The sequence below is a fragment of the Octopus bimaculoides genome, chromosome 6, assembly GCF_046866305.1.
Source record: "Octopus bimaculoides isolate indiv1 chromosome 6, ASM4686630v1, whole genome shotgun sequence".
Lineage (NCBI taxonomy): Eukaryota > Metazoa > Mollusca > Cephalopoda > Octopoda > Octopodidae > Octopus > Octopus bimaculoides.
Window position 1 is genome coordinate 96697708 of NC_142933.1, and position 22339 is coordinate 96720046.

General features: G+C 37.7%; 10 non-coding genes across 10 annotated transcripts; all 10 read left to right on the forward strand.

Moving 5' to 3' along the window:
- Window positions 1-327: 327 nt before the first annotated feature.
- On the forward strand, window positions 328-399 carry Trnaw-cca (transfer RNA tryptophan (anticodon CCA)). Its single transcript has one exon. It is a non-coding gene; the product is annotated as a tRNA-Trp (tRNA).
- Window positions 400-2904: 2505 nt separating this feature from the next.
- On the forward strand, window positions 2905-2976 carry Trnaw-cca (transfer RNA tryptophan (anticodon CCA)). The gene has a single exon. It is a non-coding gene; the product is annotated as a tRNA-Trp (tRNA).
- Window positions 2977-3372: 396 nt separating this feature from the next.
- Trnaw-cca (transfer RNA tryptophan (anticodon CCA)) lies at window positions 3373-3444 on the forward strand. Its single transcript has one exon. It is a non-coding gene; the product is annotated as a tRNA-Trp (tRNA).
- Window positions 3445-7425: 3981 nt separating this feature from the next.
- Window positions 7426-7497, forward strand: Trnaw-cca (transfer RNA tryptophan (anticodon CCA)). Its single transcript has one exon. It is a non-coding gene; the product is annotated as a tRNA-Trp (tRNA).
- Window positions 7498-8532: 1035 nt separating this feature from the next.
- Window positions 8533-8604, forward strand: Trnaw-cca (transfer RNA tryptophan (anticodon CCA)). Its single transcript has one exon. It is a non-coding gene; the product is annotated as a tRNA-Trp (tRNA).
- Window positions 8605-10264: 1660 nt separating this feature from the next.
- Window positions 10265-10336, forward strand: Trnaw-cca (transfer RNA tryptophan (anticodon CCA)). The gene has a single exon. It is a non-coding gene; the product is annotated as a tRNA-Trp (tRNA).
- A 2505-nt stretch (window positions 10337-12841) lies between these two features.
- On the forward strand, window positions 12842-12913 carry Trnaw-cca (transfer RNA tryptophan (anticodon CCA)). The gene has a single exon. It is a non-coding gene; the product is annotated as a tRNA-Trp (tRNA).
- Window positions 12914-13309: 396 nt separating this feature from the next.
- Trnaw-cca (transfer RNA tryptophan (anticodon CCA)) lies at window positions 13310-13381 on the forward strand. The gene has a single exon. It is a non-coding gene; the product is annotated as a tRNA-Trp (tRNA).
- A 3966-nt stretch (window positions 13382-17347) lies between these two features.
- Trnaw-cca (transfer RNA tryptophan (anticodon CCA)) lies at window positions 17348-17419 on the forward strand. The gene has a single exon. It is a non-coding gene; the product is annotated as a tRNA-Trp (tRNA).
- Window positions 17420-18453: 1034 nt separating this feature from the next.
- Window positions 18454-18525, forward strand: Trnaw-cca (transfer RNA tryptophan (anticodon CCA)). Its single transcript has one exon. It is a non-coding gene; the product is annotated as a tRNA-Trp (tRNA).
- The last annotated feature ends 3814 nt before the right edge of the window (window positions 18526-22339 follow it).

The window sequence follows — 22339 nt, forward strand, 5'->3', positions numbered from 1 at the left end:
TTTTTTTTTTTGTATTTATCAATAAGCATATTTGAAAATCCAGCCGATCCCACTTTCGGTATCTTTTTTTTTTTTTTTTTCTAAAGAAATCCACTTTCTCGACTGCGGAGATTCCGAATTTGCAAAGAGAAAAAAAAAATCAGCATTTCAAAATTTTAAAATGTCATATCATAAATAAAATAATTGATCCTAATAAGTTTCGAAAACATAATTTCAGTTATTCTTCAGAACAACGAAGAAAATGCTGGATCGAAAAAGAAAATATATCAAATAAATATACAAATATAGCAAGAAGAAAATACTATTGTTTCAGGAATCGCATCGTACGGCCCTGTGGCGCAACGGTAGCGCGTCTGACTCCAGATCAGAAGGCTGCGTGTTCGAATCACGTCGGGGTCAGGAGAAGCTTTTTTTTTTTAAGCCTTGTATCAATATCTATAAAACAGATGTTTGTGTGTGTGTGTACGTGAATGTGGGTTATGCACGTCCACAAATTAGCACGCATGTCGCTCCAATTTTAGGAGGACATTGTTCATGACCCTATCTATGTTTTTGTCAACTTTTTCTCACAGAGGCACCCGCGTATAGCTGTACAAATCGATAAACTTTTACCAATTTTGAAGTTTGTTGACATGGCGAAGTCAAATCTGTGCGTACGCGCGGGAAGGAGAGAGAGAGCAAGAGAGAGAGAAAAAAGAAAGAGAGGGAGAAAGAAAGAAAGAGAGAGAGAAAGAAAGAAAGAGAGAGAGAAAGAAAGAAATAGTGTGTTTGGGAGACAAAGCGGCGAAGGAAAAAAAAAATTCTCTCACCAAGACAGCGTCTAACAACAACAACAAAAAAAGGAACGAACAAGTGGAAGAGGGAGACAAAGCGTATTACGAAAGAAAATGTAGCTAAGGAAGACAGAGTAAAATGCATTTTTTTTCTTAAACATGAGATATAGTTTCAAATATAAGATGTTTTTGAAAGACACTATATTCTATAATAAGATTATATATACTTTCTCACACAACAATTCAAATATATTTATTTTAAATCATTTATTTATTTTAAATCGTTCATCTTTCTCCCCCCGCCCCTCTCACTCTCACACTTACGCACATATACTACTTTGGGAGCGAAAGAGTTTTGTTTATATTTCACAACTATGAAACAAAAACGTATGTAACAATTTGTCAGTCACCCCGCAACCCGTTTTTCGGACCACAAAAAGGGTTTGGTAATTTTTCAGATTAACACCCGCACGATTTCCACTAGGGTGTTACGGTTAGGATTAGGATTAGGGTTAGGGTTACGGTTTTAGGGTCAGAGTTAGGGTTAGGGTTTAGGGTTAGGGTTAGAGTTAACCTAGAAGGGACAGGCTCCTTATTTTTTGGTTAAGGTTGTTGGTAAGCTTTCCTAAGTTACTCCAATCCAGATCCCCAATGCAAACCTTCAGATCAACCTTCTCCTATGCAGATCTCTAATGCAACATTTAAAAAAAGAGTCAATAAGTGAAAATAACCAATAAACTGATTCCTTATGGGATTTCCCAATCAAATTGCCAGCAAACCATTTTCAGCCAAACTAATTTCAACGGATTTTGCTCAAATCTGAGGTCGATGTTACTTATTTTGGTTTGAAATAAAGGACTTAATCATTTAATAATCCTAGCTTAATCCCGAGCAACGCCGGGTTATACTGCTAGTAGTTTATAAATCTTCAACGTTATGAAATACAGATGAATAGAAACTGAAAAGAAAGGGAAGAAGACAAAAAGAAATGCTTAAATCCAAATACGCACACATACACAAGCACACCTTGTTTCTGTCACTGGAATGCGGGTAGGCTGGAGCATCGCCTTTAATAGTTTCGTCGATTGAATCGACTCGGTACTTTATTTGAAGTCCATTACTCATTTCATCGGTTACTTATACCGAACCGCAAAGTAAAGGAGATCTAAACAAACCAACACCAGTTGTCAAGTGAACGCTACAACGTCACATTTACAAAACAAATGACAGTCGATCGAAACGAGAAATATCTCGACAAATAATTTCATAAACCGAAAGACTATGGTTTGGAACAACATCTAAGTCTCACTGCTTTCATTATATTATTTATAACACCTCAATGTAATGGAACAGAACTGAAGACCAATAAGAAATCTATTACCATGCAAGTTGGAAATAAGGCAGTGAAGACAGAATAAAACGCTTCATGATGAATTCCTGGGAAGGTCTTGGAGGTACGTACAATCCTCAGCTACTTCCTCCACAAGGTCTGGTTAGAAGCAACCGTCATTAGACAGTTCCATCGGATTTCGAAATGTGAATAACTGAGGCTATGGATATTTTCCAGCCATCTCATTCTTGCACTACCGCTACGTCTCTCGCCACATGTCACGGCTTGAAGAGTCCGTCTTGCGATTCTTTTCTCTGACATTCTAATCATATGTCCGTAGTACCGGAGCTGTGACCTTTCAAGACAGAGATGTAGCGGTCCACGATCCGTTGAGACTCTCTGATCTCAGAGCTGTGCACCCGCGAGTAACCTTATTCTAGAGATCCTTTGGAAGTACCCCCATTTCATCCGCTTGTATTCGTACTCTTTCGACCATTACCCAACATGCATGACCATGTATGGCGATAGACACAAAAACCGAATCGCAGTTAGCGAGTCTTGCCAATTTGAACACCCAACCGATGTGGAATTTATGTGTAGATTAAAAGATTAGAATGTCGTCATAAACAAAATAATTGATCTTAGATAAATTTCGAAATCATAATTTCTGATATTTGTCAGAACCACGTAGTAAATACAATTAGAAATCAAGTGACTGCTGAATCGAAACAGAAAACATGTGAACTAATTATATAAATATAGCAAGAGGAAAAGACTATTGTTTGAAGAACCGCTACGTACGGCCCTGTGGCGCAACGGTAGCGCGTCTGACTCCAGATCAGAAGGCTGCGTGTTCGAATCACGTCGGGGTCATTAGAGTACTTTTTTTTATTTTTTCAGTTAAAAACATTTTCTTTTTAACGATACATAGTTTGTTACTCTTCAATGTTATGAAAAACAGTTATATAGAAGTTGGAAAGAAAGCAGAGAAGACGAAAAGAAATGGTTTGGTCGAAAGAATAGACCCGGTGCTTTATTTTAAATCCATTACTAATTTTATAGGTATGCTTTTACCGAACAGCAAAATGAGGGAGACGTAAACAAACCAACACCAGTTGTCAAGCCGACAAAATACCGTCAGACATTTACTTTACAAAACAAATGACAGTTGATCAAGTCGAGAACTATCTCAAATATATGAACTTATAATTACATTAATTAATAGTTACATAAATCAAATAACTAAGATTTAGAAGATTATTTCCATGTGGCCCTGTGGCGCAACGGTAGCGCGTCTGACTCCAGATCAGAAGGTTGCGTGTTCGAATCACGTCGGGGTCACACCAGCTGAGGATTTTTTTTTTTTTTGCAGTGTCTCACTTTTTTATTATGATATTTTTATAACGCTTCAATATAATGAAATAGAGTTACAGGCTAATAAGAAATTTATTTCAATGTAAGTTGGAAATAAAGCAATGAACACAGAAAGAAACGCTCCACCAATCCCTAGTAGGGTGCTGGGGTTACAGTCCTCAGCTACCTTCCCCATAGGGTCCGATCAGAAGCAACCATAACTAGACGTCTCCATCGGATTTAGAAACGTGAACAACAGGCCATGGATATTATCCAGCCGTCTCGTTCTTGCCCTACGTCGCCCTCCAGTTCTCACGGTTTCAAGAGGCCGTCTTGCGATTATTTTCTGCAAAATTTTACTTATGTGCCTGTAGTACCGGGGTTGTGACCGTTCAAGGCAGAGAAGTGGTGGTCCGAGATAATATTGATGTTAGAAGGGCGGCAAGATGGCAGAATCGTTAGCATACCGGGCGAAATGCATAGCGGTATTTCGTCTACCGTTACGTTCTGAGTTCAAATTCCGCCGAGGCCGACTTTGCCTTTCATCCTTTCGGGGTCGATTAAATAAGTACCAGTTCCGCACTGGGGCCGATGTCATCGATTTAATCCCTTTGTCTGTCCTTGTTTGTCCTTTCTATGTTAGTCTCTTGAGGGCAATAAAGAAATAAATATTGATGTTAGAGCGATAGCTCCAGCCAGGTGTCACTTTACCTGTTTTCTTAATCTTGCTGTTGGTTGGAGATTTTTGGGCTCTACTACATTCTACGAAACTGTTAAATAGGGATACAGATCGATAGCCGATAGGATAGATCCTGTATCAGGTTTGTCTTATTTTACCAATGCCCTTGCTATATGAAATGCACAGTTCACCTTGCTGAGAAGTGATTCTTTGAACATAAAGATTGGATTTCTTAACGATCTTCAATTGTTTCATATCACTTGAAATTAACTACATTACTCGAAAAGTAAAAAGAAATAAAATTAATGTGACCCCGACACGCAGCCTTCTTAACTGCAGTCAGAAGCGTTACCGTTGCACCACAGGGCCATGCGATTCTAAAACATCCTATCCAAAGCCTCTAACGACTTTGCTTATCTGTTATCTCGTTATTGCTTATTTTCCTATCAATCCTGACCGAAGAAAATCCACTTGTGGTTATCCTCTCTTTCATGATTGCATAAAAGTACATATTACAAGGCTTTTTTACTCTCATTTAGGACGGCAGCGTATCACTGGAGGTAGGTTTGACTGTTGTTTGTAGCAAGTCGATTTACGATTCCGTCATTACTGTTTGACACTCCTGTCTTTCATTTGATCACCAAAGGGTGAAGCAAAACCCAAGACGAAATGGCAGGACTTTAAATTAGCATTAGCTAGCAATAAAGCTTGATTTAAAAGTTTAGAACGTGAATCCGTCCTGACGTTTGGTATTTACTTCAAAAAAAGACAGAATATATACGAAACCAATACATTAGCTTGTGATTTCATTATCTAAAAGTAAGCCAAAAGAGTATTGTTCGTTACATCGCATTCATACGGCGCTGTGGCGCAACGGTAGCGCGTCTGTTTCTAGATCAGAAGACTGCATGTTCGAATCACGTCGGCGTCAAATAGTTCATATTTTCCATTTTCATTGCTTTTTTTTTTTTTTACAGTAATATAGCTAATTTGAAGTGATATGAAACAAAAGTTTAAGAAATTCAAATTTTATGTTCAGAGTATCACTTCCTCTCGAGGTGCAATGTATTCTTCATCCTTACTAAATTGGGAAAATAGGCCTAATCAATTCTTTCATCTGCTCCCGTATCTAACGGGTTCGTGCACTATCCCAAATCTCTACGCAACCACGAAGTTCCAAAGACAGGTGAAGCGACACCCGTTTGAAGCATATTACCCTTACATCAATATCATGAATCTATAACTCACTGTATTACTACAAACACAGTGCAATGCATAAATCTTATGTATACGATATTCCCTCTATTTCTCTCTCTCTCTCGTGATATATATATATATATATATATATATATATATATATATATGGGAGAATATACAAATAATAACAACAGACGAGGACAGGTGGTGTAACTAACAAAAGTATATATTAGTTTGACGCTCGGGAATACGGAAAGTCTTTGACGTTTCGAGCTACGCTCTTCAACAGAAAGAATACGGAGACAAGGAGAAAAACACGGAGAAAAAAAATTGAAAAGTGTTCAGTCAACGGTCAATCATAATAATGATATATATATATATATATATATTCTTTTATTTGTTTCAGTCATGTGACAGCGGTCATGCTAGAGCACCGCCTTTTAGTCGAACAGCTCGACCCCAGGACTTATTCTTTGTAAGCCTGGTACTTATTCTATCGGTCTCTTTTTGCCGAACCGCTAAGTTACGGGGACGTGAACACACCAATATCGGTTGTCAAGCAATGGTGGGGACACACACACACACACACACACACACACACACACACACACACACACACACACACACTCACACACACATATATATATATATATATATATATATATATATATATATACAACGAGCTTCTTTCAGTTTCCGTCTACCAAATCCACTCACAAGGCTTTGGTCGGCCCGAGGCTATAGTAGGGGACACTTGCCCAAAGTGTCACGCAGTGGGACTAAACCCGGAACCATGTGGTTGGTAAGTAAGCTACCTACCACACAGCCATTCCTGCTGCGTGTATGAGACAAAAGAAACAGAGAGACACACACACACTCTGTGTGTGTGTGTGTGTGAGGAGACAGATCAAATGAGCACATATGAAATAGTGTTTTCCAAAAATGAGTGGCCATCATTACATATTGCATGTCTTTTTCATCTAAACTTCGCGTCTCCTACTTGGACCATCACTGATAAAATATTCTACTTTATTAATCGACCGCGCTAAGCTGAAAGACAAAGCTGATCTCGAATGCATTTCAAATCATGACACAGAAATTTGTGACTAATACTATAAAATATCCTATCCAAACTCTAACGACTATACTAATCCGCAATCGTGTTTAATTGCCTATGAATTTTCACTAACAGATTCCATCTGTGACCATCCCGTGGATAAATATTGTGTGGCGTTAAAGTACATGATATTTTCTTTTCCTTTTGTATATCGTTGATGGGCGTTCATTATGCAAAGAACCTACACACGCAATTACTCTATTTCCGTTCTTTATAATTCGTCAATTTCATTAGTTAACTATTTCAGTAATTACTAATCGATTGCCAGTCATTTAGTTAATCAACCATTAATTTTTTCCATTGCCATTCGTGACCGATTGGATGAATGAAGATCTTGACGAAAGATATAGATGTGAATTAGAACTAGTGTGTGCATTTATTATTAGTACAATGACCAGCCGGAAATACTGCAAAATCTGTTTCAATACACGATTTCACATCAAAAATCTAGCAAACCAAATATAAAAACGAAATATGAAATTCTCATTTCTCATTTAAGAGAGCGAAATGTTATTTGAGGGATATGTGGCTACTGTCGAACTACAATTTAATTGTTATTTCATTCCTGGTCAATCCTCCTGCGTTTTATATGATCACCAAAGGGTGATGGAATATCTATGATGAAACGGGGAGATTTACAATTTCATTTGGCTAATAGGAAGCGTTTATTTAAATGTTCGTGTGAATAGTCGTACTTGTACGCTGTGGCAGAGCAGTGACGCAAATGACGTCCGTTTCAGAAGGTTACTTCTTGAAATCATTTTCAGGTACATAAGGGCCTTTTCTTACCATTAAATGTATCGAGGAAATGTGGTTTCAGAACCGAATTTGTAATCACAGAATGCCGTGAAATATCTACTTCACAAGACAAGTGATTGCTGATCGAGACAACAGACAATATGTGAAACCAATATCTTGTAATTACATAATCTAACAGCGAAGGCAAAAGACTATACTCCGCTGGCACTGGCTATATGGCCATGTGGCGCAACGGTAGCGCGTCTGACTCCAGATCAGACGGTTGCGTGTTCGAATCACGTCGGGGTCACATTAATTTTATTTATTTTTATTTTTCGAGTAATGTTGTTTATTTCAAGTGACAATGTAACAATTGAAGGACGTTAAGGAATTTAATCTTTATTTTCAAATTTTGACTTCTCACCAAGGTGAAATAAACACTTCATCGTCAGGTAATTAGTGAAATCAGACGAATCTGATATTAGGCTATCGATCTGCACCCATATGCAACAGTTTCGTAGAATGTAGTTGAGCCCAAATATCTCTAACCAACAACGCGGTTATGAAAACAAGTGAAGTGTCCGTGATTAATATTGTGAGATATTCTATCCAAAGCCCCTAACGACTTTACTAATCTACTATCTTGTTATTGCTTAATCTACTATCAATACTGACCAAAGAAAATCCAGCCGTGATCATCCTGTCTTTGAGGATTGCATAAAATTACGTTTTACAATATCTTCATTCCTCATTTAGGACGGTAGGGTATCGCTAGAAGGAGATTTGAGTGTTGTTTGTAGCAGTTCGACGTTCAATTCACTCGTTACCGTTTGACATTCCTGTCTTTTGTATGATCACGAAAGGATGATGCAATATCTATGACGAAATGGTAAGAGTTAAAATTGGCATTAGCTAGCTAGAAGACTTCATTTAAAAGTTTATAATGTGAATCCGTCCAGGCGTTTGGGCCTCTGGCGCAATAGTACAGAGTCTAACGCCTGATCAGGACGCTGCTTTTCAAATTATGTCACTGTCAAAGAGTCATTTCTATATTTGCTTTTGTTATTAAATTTACAAGTATAAATATATGTTTAGAGCCCAGCTCGACTGGAATTTATACAATGATTAAAAATGAAAAAGTCATATCATAAACAATGTTGTTGATCTTAATAAATTTCGAAATGTCAAGATTGTTAAGTTCGTTGAACATCGGGATTCTTCAGAACACGGACAAAACAAGCGACTGATGATCGAGACAGAAAATATGTCAAAAAAATATATTAATTTGTATTAACATTATCTAAAAGCAAAGACAAAAGACTTGTTTCAGATTCCTGGTTTACGTGGCCTTGTGGCGCAACGGTAGCGCGTCTGACTCCAGATCAGAAGGCTGCGTGTTCGAATCACGCCAGGGTCAAGAGTATCTTTTGATTTAAAATCCTTTCTTTTTTTTACCTTTTTTTTTTTTAGCGTTGTATAGTTTATAAGTTTTCAACATTATGAAATACAGTTAAATAGAAATTGGAAAGAAAGCAGAGAAGACGAAAAGAAATGCTTAAATACAAACACGCACACATACACAAGCACACCTTGCTATGTACCTGATCCCCAAGCTATGCACCCGGTCGAGTAACGTAATTCTAGAGATCCTTTGGAGGTACCTGATTTCGGCCGCTTTTATTCGTACTCTTTCGGCCGATTGTTTTCGTAATCTTTAGGTCATTACCCAACATTCATGACCATGTATGACGATAGGCACGAAGACCGAATCAGAGATAACGAGTTTGGCTTTTTTTTTTACCAATCTTTTCTCTTTTAAGGAACAAACACTGAAGACGGCACATTAGTGTGCCAGTACTTGCAATTCTAGCATTCAGCTTATTCTCTTGCCTTCCATCACACGTGAATACAGCCGCGAGATTTTGTTGGGGCCTATTCCTCTCTAGAAATGACCTCCACAGCCGATTTCTTACTAAAAAAAATCGATCCCGAACGGTTGAATGGCAAAGTCGATCGCGGCTGGATTTGAAATCAGTACACAGAAATCTAGAATGAATATTGTGAAACATTGTATCCTTCTTCTATGATCACCAAAATATGATGCAACATCTACGATTAAATGGTGAAATATAAAATTAGTTTTAGTTAACAACAAGTGTGAATTTAATATAGTTTATTACGGGTCTCGCGGTCTCCGTCGAACACTTAGGAATAATCTTTTCTTTTCTAGGCACAAGGTCCGAAATTTTGGGGGAGGGGACCAGTCGATTAGATCGACTCAGTATACAACTGGTACTTAAGTTATAGACCCCGAAAGAATGAAAGGCAAAGTTGACCTAGGCTGAATTTGAACACAGAATGTAAAGACACAAAATACCGCTAAGCATTTCGCCCGGCGGTGCTAACGTTTCTTATTTCTTTATTGCCTACAAGGGGCTAAACATAGAGGGAACAAGCAAGCACAGACAAAGGGATTAAGTCGATTACATCGACCCCAGTGCGTAACTGGTACTTAATTTATCGACCCCGAAAGGATGAAAGGCAAAGTCGACCTCGGCGGAATTTGAACTCAGAACATAAAGACAGACGAAATACCGCTAAGCATTTCACCCCGCGGTGCAAACGTTTCTGGCAGCTCGCCGCCTTAAACACTTAACAATAATGGCAAGGTGTCTGACTGACTTCCGTTAAGAAGTTTACGTGTTCGTGTCAAGTCGGCATTATAAGCGTCTTCTTATATTTTTCTTTTTTTTTTTTTTTTGTATTTATCAATAAGCATATTTGAAAATCCAGCCGATCCCACTTTCGGTATCTTTTTTTTTTTTTTTTTCTAAAGAAATCCACTTTCTCGACTGCGGAGATTCCGAATTTGCAAAGAGAAAAAAAAAATCAGCATTTCAAAATTTTAAAATGTCATATCATAAATAAAATAATTGATCCTAATAAGTTTCGAAAACATAATTTCAGTTATTCTTCAGAACAACGAAGAAAATGCTGGATCGAAAAAGAAAATATATCAAATAAATATACAAATATAGCAAGAAGAAAATACTATTGTTTCAGGAATCGCATCGTACGGCCCTGTGGCGCAACGGTAGCGCGTCTGACTCCAGATCAGAAGGCTGCGTGTTCGAATCACGTCGGGGTCAGGAGAAGCTTTTTTTTTTTAAGCCTTGTATCAATATCTATAAAACAGATGTTTGTGTGTGTGTGTACGTGAATGTGGGTTATGCACGTCCACAAATTAGCACGCATGTCGCTCCAATTTTAGGAGGACATTGTTCATGACCCTATCTATGTTTTTGTCAACTTTTTCTCACAGAGGCACCCGCGTATAGCTGTACAAATCGATAAACTTTTACCAATTTTGAAGTTTGTTGACATGGCGAAGTCAAATCTGTGCGTACGCGCGGGAAGGAGAGAGAGAGCAAGAGAGAGAGAAAAAAGAAAGAGAGGGAGAAAGAAAGAAAGAGAGAGAGAAAGAAAGAAAGAGAGAGAGAAAGAAAGAAATAGTGTGTTTGGGAGACAAAGCGGCGAAGGAAAAAAAAAATTCTCTCACCAAGACAGCGTCTAACAACAACAACAAAAAAAGGAACGAACAAGTGGAAGAGGGAGACAAAGCGTATTACGAAAGAAAATGTAGCTAAGGAAGACAGAGTAAAATGCATTTTTTTTCTTAAACATGAGATATAGTTTCAAATATAAGATGTTTTTGAAAGACACTATATTCTATAATAAGATTATATATACTTTCTCACACAACAATTCAAATATATTTATTTTAAATCATTTATTTATTTTAAATCGTTCATCTTTCTCCCCCCGCCCCTCTCACTCTCACACTTACGCACATATACTACTTTGGGAGCGAAAGAGTTTTGTTTATATTTCACAACTATGAAACAAAAACGTATGTAACAATTTGTCAGTCACCCCCCAACCCGTTTTTCGGACCACAAAAAGGGTTTGGTAATTTTTCAGATTAACACCCGCACGATTTCCACTAGGGTGTTACGGTTAGGATTAGGATTAGGGTTAGGGTTACGGTTTTAGGGTCAGAGTTAGGGTTAGGGTTTAGGGTTAGGGTTAGAGTTAACCTAGAAGGGACAGGCTCCTTATTTTTTGGTTAAGGTTGTTGGTAAGCTTTCCTAAGTTACTCCAATCCAGATCCCCAATGCAAACCTTCAGATCAACCTTCTCCTATGCAGATCTCTAATGCAACATTTAAAAAAAGAGTCAATAAGTGAAAATAACCAATAAACTGATTCCTTATGGGATTTCCCAATCAAATTGCCAGCAAACCATTTTCAGCCAAACTAATTTCAACGGATTTTGCTCAAATCTGAGGTCGATGTTACTTATTTTGGTTTGAAATAAAGGACTTAATCATTTAATAATCCTAGCTTAATCCCGAGCAACGCCGGGTTATACTGCTAGTAGTTTATAAATCTTCAACGTTATGAAATACAGATGAATAGAAACTGAAAAGAAAGGGAAGAAGACAAAAAGAAATGCTTAAATCCAAATACGCACACATACACAAGCACACCTTGTTTCTGTCACTGGAATGCGGGTAGGCTGGAGCATCGCCTTTAATAGTTTCGTCGATTGAATCGACTCGGTACTTTATTTGAAGTCCATTACTCATTTCATCGGTTACTTATACCGAACCGCAAAGTAAAGGAGATCTAAACAAACCAACACCAGTTGTCAAGTGAACGCTACAACGTCACATTTACAAAACAAATGACAGTCGATCGAAACGAGAAATATCTCGACAAATAATTTCATAAACCGAAAGACTATGGTTTGGAACAACATCTAAGTCTCACTGCTTTCATTATATTATTTATAACACCTCAATGTAATGGAACAGAACTGAAGACCAATAAGAAATCTATTACCATGCAAGTTGGAAATAAGGCAGTGAAGACAGAATAAAACGCTTCATGATGAATTCCTGGGAAGGTCTTGGAGGTACGTACAATCCTCAGCTACTTCCTCCACAAGGTCTGGTTAGAAGCAACCGTCATTAGACAGTTCCATCGGATTTCGAAATGTGAATAACTGAGGCTATGGATATTTTCCAGCCATCTCATTCTTGCACTACCGCTACGTCTCTCGCCACATGTCACGGCTTGAAGAGTCCGTCTTGCGATTCTTTTCTCTGACATTCTAATCATATGTCCGTAGTACCGGAGCTGTGACCTTTCAAGACAGAGATGTAGCGGTCCACGATCCGTTGAGACTCTCTGATCTCAGAGCTGTGCACCCGCGAGTAACCTTATTCTAGAGATCCTTTGGAAGTACCCCCATTTCATCCGCTTGTATTCGTACTCTTTCGACCATTACCCAACATGCATGACCATGTATGACGATAGACACAAAAACCGAATCGCAGTTAGCGAGTCTTGCCAATTTGTACACCCAACCGATGTGGAATTTATGTGTAGATTTAAAGATTAGAATGTCGTCATAAACAAAATAATTGATCTTAGATAAATTTCGAAATCATAATTTCTGATATTTGTCAGAACCACGTAGTAAATACAATTAGAAATCAAGTGACTGCTGAATCGAAACAGAAAATATGTGAACTAATTATATAAATATAGCAAGAGGAAAAGACTATTGTTTGAAGAACCGCTACGTACGGCCCTGTGGCGCAACGGTAGCGCGTCTGACTCCAGATCAGAAGGCTGCGTGTTCGAATCACGTCGGGGTCATTAGAGTACTTTTTTATATTTTTTCAGTTAAAAACATTTTCTTTTTAACGATACATAGTTTGTTACTCTTCAATGTTATGAAAAACAGTTATATAGAAGTTGGAAAGAAAGCAGAGAAGACGAAAAGAAATGGTTTGGTCGAAAGAATAGACCCGGTGCTTTATTTTAAATCCATTACTAATTTTATAGGTATGCTTTTACCGAACAGCAAAATGAGGGAGACGTAAACAAACCAACACCAGTTGTCAAGCCGACAAAATACCGTCAGACATTTACTTTACAAAACAAATGACAGTTGATCAAGTCGAGAACTATCTCAAATATATGAACTTATAATTACATTAATTAATAGTTACATAAATCAAATAACTAAGATTTAGAAGATTATTTCCATGTGGCCCTGTGGCGCAACGGTAGCGCGTCTGACTCCAGATCAGAAGGTTGCGTGTTCGAATCACGTCGGGGTCACACCAGCTGAGGATTTTTTTTTTTTTTGCAGTGTCTCACTTTTTTATTATGATATTTTTATAACGCTTCAATATAATGAAATAGAGTTACAGGCTAATAAGAAATTTATTTCAATGTAAGTTGGAAATAAAGCAATGAACACAGAAAGAAACGCTCCACCAATCCCTAGTAGGGTGCTGGGGTTACAGTCCTCAGCTACCTTCCCCATAGGGTCCGATCAGAAGCAACCATAACTAGACGTCTCCATCGGATTTAGAAACGTGAACAACAGGCCATGGATATTATCCAGCCGTCTCGTTCTTGCCCTACGTCGCCCTCCAGTTCTCACGGTTTCAAGAGGCCGTCTTGCGATTATTTTCTGCAAAATTTTACTTATGTGCCTGTAGTACCGGGGTTGTGACCGTTCAAGGCAGAGAAGTGGTGGTCCGAGATAATATTGATGTTAGAAGGGCGGCAAGATGGCAGAATCGTTAGCATACCGGGCGAAATGCATAGCGGTATTTCGTCTACCGTTACGTTCTGAGTTCAAATTCCGCCGAGGCCGACTTTGCCTTTCATCCTTTCGGGGTCGATTAAATAAGTACCAGTTCCGCACTGGGGCCGATGTCATCGATTTAATCCCTTTGTCTGTCCTTGTTTGTCCTTTCTATGTTAGTCTCTTGAGGGCAATAAAGAAATAAATATTGATGTTAGAGCGATAGCTCCAGCCAGGTGTCACTTTACCTGTTTTCTTAATCTTGCTGTTGGTTGGAGATTTTTGGGCTCTACTACATTCTACGAAACTGTTAAATAGGGATACAGATCGATAGCCGATAGGATAGATCCTGTATCAGGTTTGTCTTATTTTACCAATGCCCTTGCTATATGAAATGCACAGTTCACCTTGCTGAGAAGTGATTCTTTGAACATAAAGATTGGATTTCTTAACGATCTTCAATTGTTTCATATCACTTGAAATTAACTACATTACTCGAAAAGTAAAAAGAAATAAAATTAATGTGACCCCGACACGCAGCCTTCTTAACTGCAGTCAGAAGCGTTACCGTTGCACCACAGGGCCATGCGATTCTAAAACATCCTATCCAAAGCCTCTAACGACTTTGCTTATCTGTTATCTCGTTATTGCTTATTTTCCTATCAATCCTGACCGAAGAAAATCCACTTGTGGTTATCCTCTCTTTCATGATTGCATAAAAGTACATATTACAAGGCTTTTTTACTCTCATTTAGGACGGCAGCGTATCACTGGAGGTAGGTTTGACTGTTGTTTGTAGCAAGTCGATTTACGATTCCGTCATTACTGTTTGACACTCCTGTCTTTCATTTGATCACCAAAGGGTGAAGCAAAACCCAAGACGAAATGGCAGGACTTTAAATTAGCATTAGCTAGCAATAAAGCTTGATTTAAAAGTTTAGAACGTGAATCCGTCCTGACGTTTGGTATTTACTTCAAAAAAAGACAGAATATATACGAAACCAATACATTAACTTGTGATTTCATTATCTAAAAGTAAGCCAAAAGAGTATTGTTCGTTACATCGCATTCATACGGCGCTGTGGCGCAACGGTAGCGCGTCTGTTTCTAGATCAGAAGACTGCATGTTCGAATCACGTCGGCGTCAAATAGTTCATATTTTCCATTTTCATTGCTTTTTTTTTTTTTTTACAGTAATATAGCTAATTTGAAGTGATATGAAACAAAAGTTTAAGAAATTCAAATTTTATGTTCAGAGTATCACTTCCTCTCGAGGTGCAATGTATTCTTCATCCTTACTAAATTGGGAAAATAGGCCTAATCAATTCTTTCATCTGCTCCCGTATCTAACGGGTTCGTGCACTATCCCAAATCTCTACGCAACCACGAAGTTCCAAAGACAGGTGAAGCGACACCCGTTTGAAGCATATTACCCTTACATCAATATCATGAATCTATAACTCACTGTATTACTACAAACACAGTGCAATGCATAAATCTTATGTATACGATATTCCCTCTATTTCTCTCTCTCTCTTGTGATATATATATATATATATATATATATATATATATATGGGAGAATATACAAATAATAACAACAGACGAGGACAGGTGGTGTAACTAACAAAAGTATATATTAGTTTGACGCTCGGGAATACGGAAAGTCTTTGACGTTTCGAGCTACGCTCTTCAACAGAAAGAATACGGAGACAAGGAGAAAAACACGGAGAAAAAAAATTGAAAAGTGTTCAGTCAACGGTCAATCATAATAATGATATATATATATATATATATATTCTTTTATTTGTTTCAGTCATGTGACAGCGGTCATGCTAGAGCACCGCCTTTTAGTCGAACAGCTCGACCCCAGGACTTATTCTTTGTAAGCCTGGTACTTATTCTATCGGTCTCTTTTTGCCGAACCGCTAAGTTACGGGGACGTGAACACACCAATATCGGTTGTCAAGCAATGGTGGGGACACACACACACACACACACACACACACACACACACACACACACACACACACACTCACACACACATATATATATATATATATATATATATATACAACGAGCTTCTTTCAGTTTCCGTCTACCAAATCCACTCACAAGGCTTTGGTCGGCCCGAGGCTATAGTAGGGGACACTTGCCCAAAGTGTCACGCAGTGGGACTAAACCCGGAACCATGTGGTTGGTAAGTAAGCTACCTACCACACAGCCATTCCTGCTGCGTGTATGAGACAAAAGAAACAGAGAGACACACACACACTCTGTGTGTGTGTGTGTGTGAGGAGACAGATCAAATGAGCACATATGAAATAGTGTTTTCCAAAAATGAGTGGCCATCATTACATATTGCATGTCTTTTTCATCTAAACTTCGCGTCTCCTACTTGGACCATCACTGATAAAATATTCTACTTTATTAATCGACCGCGCTAAGCTGAAAGACAAAGCTGATCTCGAATGCATTTCAAATCATGACACAGAAATTTGTGACTAATACTATAAAATATCCTATCCAAACTCTAACGACTATACTAATCCGCAATCGTGTTTAATTGCCTATGAATTTTCACTAACAAATTCCATCTGTGACCATCCCGTGGATAAATATTGTGTGGCGTTAAAGTACATGATATTTTCTTTTCCTTTTGTATATCGTTGATGGGCGTTCATTATGCAAAGAACCTACACACGCAATTACTCTATTTCCGTTCTTTATAATTCGTCAATTTCATTAGTTAACTATTTCAGTAATTACTAATCGATTGCCAGTCATTTAGTTAATCAACCATTAATTTTTTCCATTGCCATTCGTGACCGATTGGATGAATGAAGATCTTGACGAAAGATATAGATGTGAATTAGAACTAGTGTGTGCATTTATTATTAGTACAATGACCAGCCGGAAATACTGCAAAATCTGTTTCAATACACGATTTCACATCAAAAATCTAGCAAACCAAATATAAAAACGAAATATGAAATTCTCATTTCTCATTTAAGAGAGCGAAATGTTATTTGAGGGATATGTGGCTACTGTCGAACTACAATTTAATTGTTATTTCATTCCTGGTCAATCCTCCTGCGTTTTATATGATCACCAAAGGGTGATGGAATATCTATGATGAAACGGGGAGATTTACAATTTCATTTGGCTAATAGGAAGCGTTTATTTAAATGTTCGTGTGAATAGTCGTACTTGTACGCTGTGGCAGAGCAGTGACGCAAATGACGTCCGTTTCAGAAGGTTACTTCTTGAAATCATTTTCAGGTACATAAGGGCCTTTTCTTACCATTAAATGTATCGAGGAAATGTGGTTTCAGAACCGAATTTGTAATCACAGAATGCCGTGAAATATCTACTTCACAAGACAAGTGATTGCTGATCGAGACAACAGACAATATGTGAAACCAATATCTTGTAATTACATAATCTAACAGCGAAGGCAAAAGACTATACTCCGCTGGCACTGGCTTTATGGCCCTGTGGCGCAACGGTAGCGCGTCTGACTCCAGATCAGACGGTTGCGTGTTCGAATCACGTCGGGGTCACATTAAGTTTATTTATTTTTATTTTTCGAGTAATGTTGTTTATTTCAAGTGACATGTAACAATTGAAGGACGTTAAGGAATTTAATCTTTATTTTCAAATTTTGACTTCTCACCAAGGTGAAATAAACACTTCATCGTCAGGTAATTAGTGAAATCAGACGAATCTGATATTAGGCTATCGATCTGCACCCATATGCAACAGTTTCGTAGAATGTAGTTGAGCCCAAATATCTCTAACCAACAACGCGGTTATGAAAACAAGTGAAGTGTCCGTGATTAATATTGTGAGATATTCTATCCAAAGCCCCTAACGACTTTACTAATCTACTATCTTGTTATTGCTTAATCTACTATCAATACTGACCAAAGAAAATCCAGCCGTGATCATCCTGTCTTTGAGGATTGCATAAAATTACGTTTTACAATATCTTCATTCCTCATTTAGGACGGTAGGGTATCACTAGAAGGAGATTTGAGTGTTGTTTGTAGCAGTTCGACATTCAATTCACTCGTTACCGTTTGACATTCCTGTCTTTTGTATGATCACGAAAGGATGATGCAATATCTATGACGAAATGGTAAGAGTTAAAATTGGCATTAGCTAGCTAGAAGACTTCATTTAAAAGTTTATAATGTGAATCCGTCCAGGCGTTTGGGCCTCTAGCGCAATAGTACAGAGTCTAACGCCTGATCAGGACGCTGCTTTTCAAATTATGTCACTGTCAAAGAGTCATTTCTATATTTGCTTTTGTTATTAAATTTACAAGTATAAATATATGTTTAGAGCCCAGCTCGACTGGAATTTATACAATGATGAAAAATGAAAAAGTCATATCATAAACAATGTTGTTGATCTTAATAAATTTCGAAATGTCAAGATTGTTAAGTTCGTTGAACATCGGGATTCTTCAGAACACGGACAAAACAAGCGACTGATGATCGAGACAGAAAATATGTCAAAAAAATATATTAATTTGTATTAACATTATCTAAAAGCAAAGACAAAAGACTTGTTTCAGATTCCTGGTTTACGTGGCCTTGTGGCGCAACGGTAGCGCGTCTGACTCCAGATCAGAAGGCTGCGTGTTCGAATCACGCCAGGGTCAAGAGTAACTTTTGATTTAAAATCCTTTCTTTTTTTTTTCTTTTTTTTTTTTAGCGTTGTATAGTTTATAAGTTTTCAACATTATGAAATACAGTTAAATAGAAATTGGAAAGAAAGCAGAGAAGACGAAAAGAAATGCTTAAATACAAACACGCACACATACACAAGCACACCTTGCTATGTACCTGATCCCCAAGCTATGCACCCGGTCGAGTAACGTAATTCTAGAGATCCTTTGGAGGTACCTGATTTCGGCCGCTTTTATTCGTAGCGGTAGCGCGTCTGACTCCAGATCAGAATGCTGCGTGTTCGGATCACGTCGGGGTCATATTGGTGTCAATTTTACGTTATTTCTTTTTTTTTTATATTAATGTAGCTTATTTGAAGTGACATGAAATAATTAAGAAATCTAACGTCATGTCCAGAATTAATTTCCTGCGAAGGTGCACTGCACTCGTCATCCTTAGGGAAAGGATAAAGTAAGACCAGTGTAATACAAGGACCCATCCAATCGACTATTGATCGGCCACCAAATGTAACAGTTTTGTACAATATAGTAGAGCCCAAATTTCTACCCCACCCCCAGATCGAAGCATATTCATGATACAGAGGCTGGGAGCCTATTTCAGTTCGGGAGTGAATCGTCATCACATGTCACTTAGTCACAAACACGTCATATAGCTGCAATAGAATGCTGTATCACCAACAATAATGTGATTTCTCTAAGACATCACCCAGTAATCTATCAAGTCCATTTACAGATTTCTCAATACATACTGCTGTTACGACTTCACTCCCTCATTCTGTGCCTCCAACGTAGGTGGGAAGATTTGCTAGTATATATAACTTTAAACGCAGACCCATTAAGAAGAATAAGGCAAAAAAGTGTGAAGACAAGGGACAGCATGTTTTTCATTTGATTCCATATTGTCTGCGCCAGCTTAACGATAATACTTTCTTTACGCTAGGCGCAATGCCAGTTTTACAACATGCAGTGGAATAATTGATTTAATCGATCTGTATATATATATTTTTAATCAAAGCCGAAGAGTTGAAAGCTAGACTCAGCCAATATGGGATTTGTACACGGATGTGTCTTGTTATACTGAATTTCTCAGCTACCTATATCAGAGGAAAAGAGCAAACAATCGAAAGAGAATCTAGAAATGAACCCCGGAACCATGTGGTTGGTAAACAAGCTACTTACCACTCAGCCACTCCTACACTTAAGATCTGTTATCTTATATCTTCTACTTGTTTCAGTCATTGGACTAGACGATTGCCTCGACTCCAGTGCCCGACTGGTACTTATTTTATCGACCCCGAAAGGAGGAAAAGTATGAAAGGCAAAGTCAACCTCGGCGGAATTTGAACTCAGAACGTAAAGGTAGTCGAAATACTGCTAAGTATTTCGCCCGGCGTGCTAACGATTCTGCCAGCTCGCCGCCGTAACAATAATAATATTAATGATGATGATGATGATGATGCTGATGATGATGATGACGATGACGATGACGACGATGACGATGACGATGATGATGACGATGATGATGATGATGATGACGACGATGATGATGATGATGATGATGATGATAAATAATCATACAAACTTATTAATTTCATTAGTCGCGAGTTCATCCTCAAGAAGGCATGGAATATGATTCACTGCATAATTATGTTGACTTAAAATAATTAACTCTAACAACATTAAATGTATTAACCCTAATTCAGCTGTGAATGTGTTATATTAGATTTTACTGCCATATCTTTCGTTCAATGCTGTATCATTGTTAGAACAGATGTTATTATCATTAAAACAGGAAGCGTTAATTTATAAACCCAATGACTTTCATTTAATTCCGATATTGAGGTAAAACATAAGGGATATAACTGATAGTAAATGTAAAATGGTTTTCACAGGACTTCATTGTAAACAATAGCCATGAACACACGGAAACAGCGGTAATGTTCGGGTCAGCTCATTTTTTTCTGTCCGCCTGTCTGTCTGTTTGTCTGTCTGTCTGTCTGTCTATTTGGCGATGTATTTGTTTCTCCTTTTCTCTCAGCCTCCCTCTCTTTCTCTGTCTGTCTGTCTGTCTGTCTGTCTGTCTCTGTCTCTCTCTATCTATCTATATATCTTTCTACATATACTTTATTTAAAAGCAGCAGAAATATAACAAAAGCTGTTACTCAGAGTTTCACGTTCTCGTTCGTTGGACAGTTTTGTTAAAAAAAAACTGTCCGACGAAAGGGCACGTGAAACTCTGAGTAACAGCTTTTGTTATATTTCTGCTGCTTTTAAATAAAGCATATTACTCTACGTCTGGTATTTGAGTACTCTTTTTTTCACCTTGTTTCACATTTATGTGCTTACAGCCACTCTAGCGCCTATGTTCTTTTTAAAGAAAAGGGCATGCAACGAAGTGAAAATGTAAAATAAAATTAAACGAAGAGTTATTATGAGTGTTTGTAATAAGAAACGTATGCAACAATTGTTCGATACACAATAAAGGCTAAAGGGAAGGCGGTGAGCTGGCAGAAACGTTAGCACGCCGGGCGAAATGCTTAACGGTATTTCGTCTGCCTTTACGTTATGAGTTCAAATTCCGCCGAGGTCAACTTTGCCTTACATCCTTTCGGGGTCGATTAAATAAGTACCAGTTACGCACTGGGGTCGATCTAATCAACTTACCTCCTCCCCCAAAATTTCCGGCCTTGTGCCTAGAGTAGTAAAGAATAAAGACTAAAAGGCTCACTTAAAAAAAGAAAACGAAAATATAGTAAACATAAAAAAAAAAAATGAGCGGAAATGTATGTAGTTACAATGTGATAACAGATTGATACAAGATTAATGAGGGTAATAGGTTGGTTAGATATAAAAAGGTTCAGTAACAATGTGTGCTTAATCATTTGCATGCATTCACACATAATTCGTTGATACACTCTCATATAACTGCAAATTAAAAACGGCTGTTTTCAGTTCCATAAAATGAAATTATCTACTTGCTTGCATTTTTGCAAAAAATTCACACTTAATACTTAAATACAGAGATGTTCTATTTAGATTCCGTCTTACGTAGGGTTCGCTTGTTACTGCTATTTTTTCGAAAGCTTTGATCTTTCAACGTTCTTCTTGTCGATTTTATAGTTTGAAGCATTTTTTTTTTTTCAATGACCAAATGTAATAAGTAAGTTTCATTGCATTCCACTGTGCAAAGCTCCTGAATAAAAAAGAACGAATCCATAATTTTATCCTTGAAATTCACTTCGAGTTGGCCACTGCAACGTTTTAGAGTATTGTAATGGTCTAGGTTTGTTGGGTTAGCTTCATTACCTTCTCCTTCGTAAATTATGATGTCTGTTTGACAGCATCCAATTAACAAGAATGAATTAGTGCCTCAGTATGAAAAATGGCAAGTGGGCTTGTGGGATATAATAATTCTTCATAAATTACGATACTGATATAATTTTTCTACATTTTTATCTATCTTGTACCTTATTCACTTTAAATTAGCGTAGTATGTTGTTACATAAACAGTTTACGATCATATAAACATAACATACAGACATATAAACATTTATATATATTTTATAAAGTGGCAGTTAACTAATTATAATGTTTCCTGCTTCAATTCCCATGGTACACCACTGGCAGAGTGATGCTGCACCAGCCAGAGTGACTCAAAATGTTGCAAAGACATACTAAGGCAGACACTGGGCGGTTTTATAAGCCGTGTATAATATTAGAGCGATTTCAATTTTAGAAAGAGAAAATATCGATTTCTTACAAATCTATTGCAGACCATTGTACAAGA